This window comes from Bison bison, unplaced genomic scaffold, assembly GCF_000754665.1.
Source record: "Bison bison bison isolate TAMUID 2011002044 unplaced genomic scaffold, Bison_UMD1.0 scf7180017864371, whole genome shotgun sequence".
NCBI classification, from domain to species: Eukaryota; Metazoa; Chordata; class Mammalia; order Artiodactyla; family Bovidae; genus Bison; species Bison bison.
The window spans coordinates 7742115-7750501 of NW_011494943.1; the positions used below are offsets into that span (position 1 = coordinate 7742115).

At 55.8% G+C, this 8387-nt stretch overlaps 1 protein-coding gene across 1 annotated transcript in view; it reads right to left on the reverse strand.

The window, feature by feature from the left end:
• Positions 1–7133: 7133 nt before the first annotated feature.
• Positions 7134–8387, reverse strand: part of SRP68 (signal recognition particle 68kDa) — a 26727-nt gene continuing 25473 nt past the window's right edge. The window contains exon 17 of the mRNA XM_010856197.1: positions 7134–8380. The gene's annotated coding sequence lies outside the window, so the exon portion shown is untranslated. The remainder of the gene's footprint in view (positions 8381–8387) is intronic.

Genomic DNA, 8387 nt, shown 5'->3' on the forward strand with positions numbered 1-8387 from the left:
CGCACATGCACCCCCACTCCCCACACCACACTCTCGCCTGCTCCTGCACAACCAGTTTGGGAGGAAAGGGTACAGCCCAGAGGGCGGGGCGCCCGAGCCTGCCTGAGTCTCAGAGAAGGTTCAGACTTGTTACACCCAACGCCCAGAGCCAGAGGGAGCCAGCCGTGATCACGCCCAGACGGGGAAATAGCCGGGCCCAGGGGAGACAGGGCTCCAGACAGACGGACGCGCGTGTGCACACGCAGGCTCAGAGATCGAGGCCGGGCTTTAGAGCTCGGGGTTAATGAACACCTCCAGCCCACACCCTGCTATCAGGCACACCTCTTCACCCAGGACTCTCCACCGGGGGGCTGCTCCCTGCCAGCTCAGGGTGGGCGGAGGGACCCCGGGCTCTCTGCTCACCCGCAGGGCGTCCGGGTCTCTGCTCTGTGTCCTCTACTGACGGGGTGGGGCAGCCAGGGGGCATTCTCCCTGGACCACCGGCACAAGTACCTTTTAAACGTGGACACCACCCAGCCAGCTCCCTGGAGCCCCACCCACCGCACTGCAGAACGCTTCTCCTGGCCGGCTGGCTCTCCCATCTGTCTGTGGCTCCCAGGCCAGATGCAGTCAGATGTGCATTGCTGGGATCCTCAGAGAGTTGCAGACCAGCTCTAGAGGGGCCGGGACTCCCCCAAGGGCCCCAGCACCCAGCCTTCGGGTGCTGCTGAGTCCAGGGTCTGGCGGAGCCTCCCGGGAACCCACTGCTTTTTAAAAAATAATTTTGTTTATTTTTGGCTGTGCTGGTTTTCATTGCCACCTGACTTTTCTCTAGTTGCGGCGAGCGGGGGCTATTCTGTTGTGGTGGGCTAGTTGCTCTGAGGCATGTGGGATCTTCCCGGACTAGGGATGGGGTCTATGTCTCCTGCGTTGGCAGGTGGATTCTTCACCACTGGGCCACCAGGGAAGCCCTGGGAACCCACTGTTACTTGGGTTTCCTACCTGCCTCTCCTCCTTCCCCAAAGTGGCCCCTGGTGGCTTTTCTGGAGTCGGATGGAGTGTCCAACAGCAGTGCCTGTTTACTGGTCTTTTCTTCCCAGTGAGGGCCAGGGAGGTCATCTTGGTAGCTGCCTTCTCCCACAGCGGCCTCCAGGGTCTTCAAGAAAGGCGTGGGTTCCTTGTCTCCAGGCATTCGTTTCACTGGCCCAGCTCAAGTCACTCCTAAAAATCTGGAGACATTCCCTGGAACCATTGCAGTTTCGGTGGAAGGAGGGTTTGAGGGGGAGCAAGGTGAGGGGAGGGAGGCAGACAGGCTGGGTTAGGATCATTAGGGCATCCTGGCAGGCCCAGCTGAGGGCAGAAGACATCTAGAGAACAGACAAGGGGCCCAGCAGACTGGGGAGACCAGGGACAGAGGCCACGTGCCCCCAGGGGCAGGAAAGGCCTGAGTCTCTTTGGGCTGCATCTCGAGAATAATTGAATTGAATTTGGCCCTGGAGAAGGGACAGGAGTCACCCATCCCGGAGGTGGGGAGGAGTGGCTGACAGTGGTGGTGGGGGTGGGGAGGGGAGCAGGAGGCCTTGACCCAACAGGGAAGTGTTGGGCTGGCCAAAACATTCGTTCGGGTTTTCCCATACCATCTTATGGAATAGAACAGGGACGTAGCAACAGGGAAGCAGAGTGGTTTCCAGGGTTCTTCTCCCAGCTGAGTGTGATGGTGAGACGGAGCCAGAGAAGGAAGGCTGGGCCCGGAGGCCACTGACCCTCTGCCCTAGCCCCTCTCTCCATGTTAGTCCCGGGTGACAATTGTCTTCTAACTTCGTTGCATACCTGTCATTTTCTGTTCTCAGAAAGGGGCCCATTTGTTGAAATGACTTTCGGGCTCAGGACCCAGTCCAATGACTGGCTTCTTATAGCAAACCCGAGAGTCGGCTCACGTCCTCATCTCTAAGGTCAGGCAAGTGACAGCAATATCCCAGGAGAGCCAAGACAGATGACAGCAGCCCTCAGCCCACTCCTGTTTCCCTGAGAACTCCAGGCCCTTTCTTGGGAGGGGGTGGTCATTGGATTCCCCAGGGGAGAATGGCTAGACTCCAGCGCCAGGAATGGAGGCATCCAATGGAGGCCCCGCTGGAGGCTGAATTCTGGAACGTTAGAGCTTTGCCTCCTCTCTGCAGAAGCACCCCACCCCCAGCCCCGGAAATAAATGAGTATCACAGAGGACCCTCACGTGCCCGAGATTAAGATGAACTGATTCACTGCAAGAAAACCAAGAGCTGAATCCCTGGCGTGACTGTCTAACATCAGGTCAAATCAGAGCGCAGCTCCCAGATGGGGCTGGCATGCAGGAGGCAGGAGCAGCCAGGTCTCCAAGGTGGTTGTCACTACAGGATGGTCCTCTTCAGAGGAGCCCTGGCCCCCAAGACTAGGGCATCGGAGAAAGGATGGAGGCCAAGAAAGATGCAGGCTCTTCAACATCTGAGAAAAAAATTTAGAAGGCTGGGAGGGGACCGACAGCCTCGGTGGCCACCTGTGCTGTCCCAGCCCCTGTCACTCTTGAGCCCTTGAAATGAGCCCACTCTGAACAGAGATGCTTTAAGTACAAAATTCACGCCAGACTTCAAAGACGTAGTATGAAAAGAGGATGTAAAATATCTCAATAGTGCTTTAGATTGTCAAAGTGTTAGTGTCCTACTCTTTGCGACCCCGTGGACCCCACCAGGCTCCTCTGTCCATGGAATTCTCCAGGCAAGAATACTGGACTGGGTTGCCATGCCCTCCTCCAGCGAATCTTCCTGACCCAGGGATCAAACCTGTGTCTCCTGCATTGCAGGCAGATTCTTTACTGTCTGAGCCACTGGGGAAGCGGAGTTTCATACTGATTACACATCAAAGTGATCTTTTGGATATATTGTGTTAAATGAAACATTATTTTAAAAAACTGATTTTACCTATTGCTTTTTATTTTTTGGTTTATAAACAGCTGAAATTTATTGCTTCCAGCTCTGCAGGTGGGATGTCTGAGGTCTGAGCGCCAGCGTGGTCAGTGAGGGCACTCTTCAGGGTCACGGATTCCCGTGTTTTCCTCACATAGGGGAAGGGGTGTTGCTATTTTTATTTAACGTGGCTACTAGAAAATGTAAAATTAAAGATAAGACTTGCATCTGTGGCTGACATTATAATTCTATCAGACAGCTCTGACCCAGAAGCCGGACTGGGTGCCCTGTTTCAGCCTTCCTGGGCCTCACTTCCATAGCATCTTCTCCTTCGGAACCAGGCAGGAAGCCCAGGACCTGGCTTCCCATCCTGCCCCTGAGGCCTTCCCCTCGCCTGGCACGTGCTTCTCCCTCTGCGGACTGAGATGTTTGGGATCAATGGATCCTCAACCTCCCTCCAGCACTGTGACTTTTGTTTCTCCCTTAAGTTTATTTATTTGGCTGCGTCGGGTCTTAGTTGAAGCAAGCGGGATCTTCGGTCTCCACTGGGGCATGGGGGATCTTTAGTTGCAGCATGTAGGATCTAGTTCCCCGACCAGGGATCAAAGTCAGCATTGGGAGTGCGGAGTCTTAGCCAGTGGACCACCAGGGAAGGCCCTTCAGCGCTGTGACTCTGAGCAGCAGCTTACTCACATGCCCCAGCCTGGCGCTTCCAGGAAAGCCATGTGGGCTACTCACAGCTCGTGGGGCCCAAGGCCCAAGCCGTGGGGTGATTAGAGCTGAAAGCGGTGCGGCTCCCAGCTGGGAACCGGCCACATGTACACGCAGCTAGGCAACAGGGTGGCAGCCTGGATGCTGTGCTAGGGTGGCTGGCTTAGGCTGCCCACTCGCTCCTCCCACTCCAGGGGTCCTGCAGGGAGGGGCAGTCTGCTCCCTGCTGCTCCCTGCGGAAGCAACTTGCCGACTTTGCCCTGGGAACCATAACCTGTCAGGCTTCCATATCTCCCGGATCAGGACAAGCTTGGCCATCTCAGGAAATGGCCCTCTGTTTGTGTTTGTACAGAGCTCTGCTAGCAGACCCTTGGAGCCGAGCTGGCTGGTTACACTTCCTTGGCCAGCTGAGGAGTAGAGGCGCCTTCACCGACTGGGTGGAGGGGATGAGGGCTGGGGGTGGGGACCAGTCCTGGGCCTCCTCCTGTCTGCAGGAGCTGGGGGAGGTAGAGGCTGAGGCCCCAGGAATCCACCAGGCGGTTTGGAGGAGGCTCGCTTGGCTGCAAGTCTGCCCAGCAAGTCTGATAAAAAGGAATGCCGAAGACTGGCCTGGAGAGAAGCAGGTGACCATGGCTTGCCCAACTAGAGCAGGGAGGGCAGAAAAAGGAGCTGGTCATTCCATCTGGGCCTTTTATAGGGAGAATCTAGAGGCAGCAACTCCAACAAACCCAGCCCCGCCCATGTTGAGAGAACAGGGTTTCCCGTACCAGACGGTGAGACAGAGAGCACAGAAAGGACCTCAGGGGTCCTCAGGTCCCGAGCTGGCTGGGAGGGCAAGGCCAAGGATGCTTTGGCGGTCTGCCCCTCCCGGGAAGCGATTCCCTTTCCCCAGCCTCGGGTCACAGTAGCTCCAGTTCCCCCGTGGACCCGTGCTGGTACAGCCCACACTTCCCGGCCACAGCAGCAACCTGCTGCACAAGCCATGCCCACCTTCTGGAAGTCTGCAGCTTGCCTACACTCACTGCGGGGCCTCCAGGTCTCCCCAAGCTGCCCAGGGGCTCTGGGCATTTCTGTCACCCTGAAGACAATGAGGAGCCTTAACAGCCAGGTCTGGGGATATGCAGCCCTATTGTGGAGTTCAGGTTTAATGGAGGTGGCTTAGCCGTGTCCCTCACAAGTTCCTTGATGGCTTAGAATCTGCCTGCAATACGGGAGACCTGGGTTTGATCCCCTGGTCGGGAAGATCCCCTGGAGAAGGGAATGGCAACCCACTCCAGTATTCTCTGGAATGGAGAATTATTCCATGGACAGAGGAGCCTGGCGGGCTAGAGTCCATGAGGTCACAAAGAATCGGACACGACTGGGTGACACACACACACACATTCACAAGGTCAACAGTGCATGCACACGGGCACGCACGCACACACACTCACTCTCTCTCTCTCTTTCTCTCTCTCTCTCTCTCTCTCGATAGGCCAACAGCCCACCCCAGCAGCTGGGGAGAGTTGTACTGTCTGAACTAAAGCATCCGGGGTTCAGATGTACCAAGTTGCATCTCAATAGTCTCAGGAAGAAAGATTTATAAAACAAACAAAAAAAAAGGAAGAACTATTAAGTCTTTAGAGCTGAGGGGTAAGCCTTCCTAATCAGTCCTTATTACCAGGAAATTGGAAAGCGCAGCTCACTCACCTGTTGTCCTAATGATGTCGCTGAGACCTCACAAGACTCAGCCCCTGGGGGGGAAGAGGAAGAAGGTGGTGGGGCCTGCCGAGAGTGGAGAAGGCGGCTGTGAGTGTGCGGGCCCCACCAACTCCGTGCACAGAAGCCTGGACCCTGGGCTTAAACGGTATGGCTACAGTGAGAAAAGACTGTTCTCGATTGAGTCCCAGCTAGGCAGGGGCTCCTCCCGCGAGGCCCAGGTCAGGGCCAGGACGGGGCTCAGTTGTGAAGGGCGCCTACGGACAACAGTGGAGGGAGCAGCATGGTGTTGGTTTTTAATATATAAATGCTGGCTTGGCTGTGCCGGGTCTTGGTTGCGGGTTGAGAGGTCTTTGATCTTTGCTGCGGCATGCAGGGTCTTTAGTTGTGGCACGTGGGATCTAGTTCCCTAACCAGGGATTGAACCTGGGCCTCCTACACTGGGAGAGAGGAGTCTTAGCCACTGAATCACCAGGGACATGGCCAAGCATGGTGTTCTAATGCCAGCTCCATCCATGGGGGAGCAAAGGGAAGGAAATTTATTTGTCAAGGGCCTGCTTACAAGGTACTAAGGCCTCTGCATGTCAGAGAACCAGATGCCCCCGGCTTCCGGGGGACGACCCCCACCCCTCTTCCATTCCAAGGTGAGTGAGAGCTCCCAACAATCACTAGCTTTCAGGGACCAGTTACCTGCCCGTTGTAACTGCACTTCCTCCTGCCAGAAGGTCCCTGGGAAAAGTCCAGCCTAACTGAAAGGCCGTGGTTCTTTTCCAAGGGGTCATTCAACTGCAGACTGAGCGTGAGGACACGTGGTTGAAGGGTACAGCTAATGGAGGTGAACGAAACCAGCTGCTGAAAACGGGGACCACAGAGAAGCAAGGCTCCCCTTCCCAACACGACAATGACGACAGTGGCCGTGGCAGAGGCAGGAAAGCAGTGACCCCGCCTCGAAGCTCTGCAGGGCTCAGCCCCAGGGCCACAGGGCCTCGAACTGCCGCCAGGATCCTGCCCTGAAAACAAAAACAACAAAACCAAACCGTAACGCAGACCACAGTCCCTTAGCGGCTTCAGACGGTCAGATAAAAGTTTTCCACAAGTGTTCCATCAGTATTCATCAGCTGAGGTTATATTTTAGCTTGTACCAGCTAACAGTGCGGCTGGAGAACGTTCGCAGAGCCTGTATGGTGCTGACAGGGAGTGCAGCCCTGGGCAGTGAGAGGCCATGCTGGCCACTTGTGATATCGCGCCCACGCAGAGGGTTCCCAGCGTCTCACAGAACCACAGGCCGGGCTCTTCCAGTTGGTGGTGTCAGGATGGAGACAGTTTCCAATTTATCTCTTTGCTTTGGAACATCAATAAATTTTATAGCTAATTCTGGTTTCCATCTCCTCTGTAGCAACAAGTGTCTTCCAAAACACTAAAAAAAGAACTAACACATACTTTTGCTATCTTTGGACATTTTCCTAAGACCTCTGAAGGTTCTAAGCTTCTCAAAGCTGTAGATGGCCGCGTGCTGTTTAGAATCCTGTGATCAACTAGCTTTTGTGTGTAATTGATGCCAAGCGTGGGGAAGATCAGCATCACCACAGCGACGACAGAGAGCAGGTCCTGCCCTGGAGCCGGCATCCTCTCCGGGGGGGTCGGGGGAGCCATTGCCTCAGCTGTGGAAGGAAAGACCGGCGAGGGTCCGGGCCACTGAGGGTGGATGGGTGCGCTGCCCCACAGGCCGTCACCTCTTGGCCATGATGAAAGGCTCAGGTTGCCACCGGAGAAAAGAGGTGGAACCAAGCCTGGCAGTGTTTCATTTCAAACAGAATCCAAGAATTCTCACCTCGTTTAATGGAAAACTGGACAGTACAGCAGAACAGTGCATGCGAAAAGCAAAGGGCCAGGAGGCTGAGCAGCGCAGGGCCTGGCCATCCCCAACCGCCTTTGTCCCCCAACAAAGCCAACACAGCTAAGGATGACAAACTTGGCCAAATCGTGTCTTTCCTACACAAGGCTCAGCGTTTATTCCTCTCGGTTGCATGCAGAGCTTTGACCTGGTGGAGCTCTGACCTCTAACGCTTCTACAGATTGAGACTGTCACCACCTGACAGGTAAGAAAATAAAAAGCAGGAACACAGCGGCCCTCAGGCATGTTCTCCAAGTGTAGGCTCAGCTGAGCTTCCCCTCGTCCTCTTGGATCTGGGGAGACAGACAACTCTTCCAGGACCACATCCTGCTGACTGCACCGCCACCCGTCCTGCGGGAGGGACGAGCTGAAGCAGCAAGACAGACCCGCCCAAGGCAGTGTGTCCACTTCCCTCCCTCACACCCTCAACCTCCCCCCGGGAAGGCAGGAGCGGGTCGCCTCTGCAGATTCATCCTGTGAACCCACCCAGTGAAGATGGCTGCTCCCCGGGCCTCTGAACCCATTCCCATGAGACGCGTCAGCCGCTCCAGGGCCTGAGACAGGATGGGGTTCTGCCCCCCAGTGACACAGCCTGTTCAATGTCCGGGGATTCCAGGTGAAGAGACGTGAGAGCTAAGCGTGACCTCTGCCCTGCAGGGCTGTCTTCTTAGGTAAATGCGTGCTTTTAATACTAAACACGTCTGGTCATGGTCTCACAGGCTGAAGAGCAGGGCCACTGTGTAGAGAGGAGTTCCTACTGTGTTTCTTTTTCATGAGAAAGCTTAGAAAAGGCTCAGTCTGAATGACCAACCAGGATTCTGGCTCCCTCTCGTTGCCAGCACTCTAAAGAAAGTAGGAAAACCTGGAAGGGCCTACTCTGAGCAAGACAAACGGACACCTTCCCAGATGAGAACAGGACCTTCTACCCTTATCATAGGACCCTACCCCCCCACCCCCCCGGTGCCACAGTACACTGGCCCAAGTTGGCTGGAGGGCTGCCCACACAGTGCAGCCTCGAACTGGGTTCCCGAGACTGCCGAACCTTATCCCCCAGGCCTGAGGCTGCCAAGGGCGCTGGGGAATGGGATAGGGCTGAGGGAGAAGCAAGGTCCCCAGCACTCTGCCCACCGCCCGTCAGGAACACTGACTGGGTCTTTGGGACCAAGATC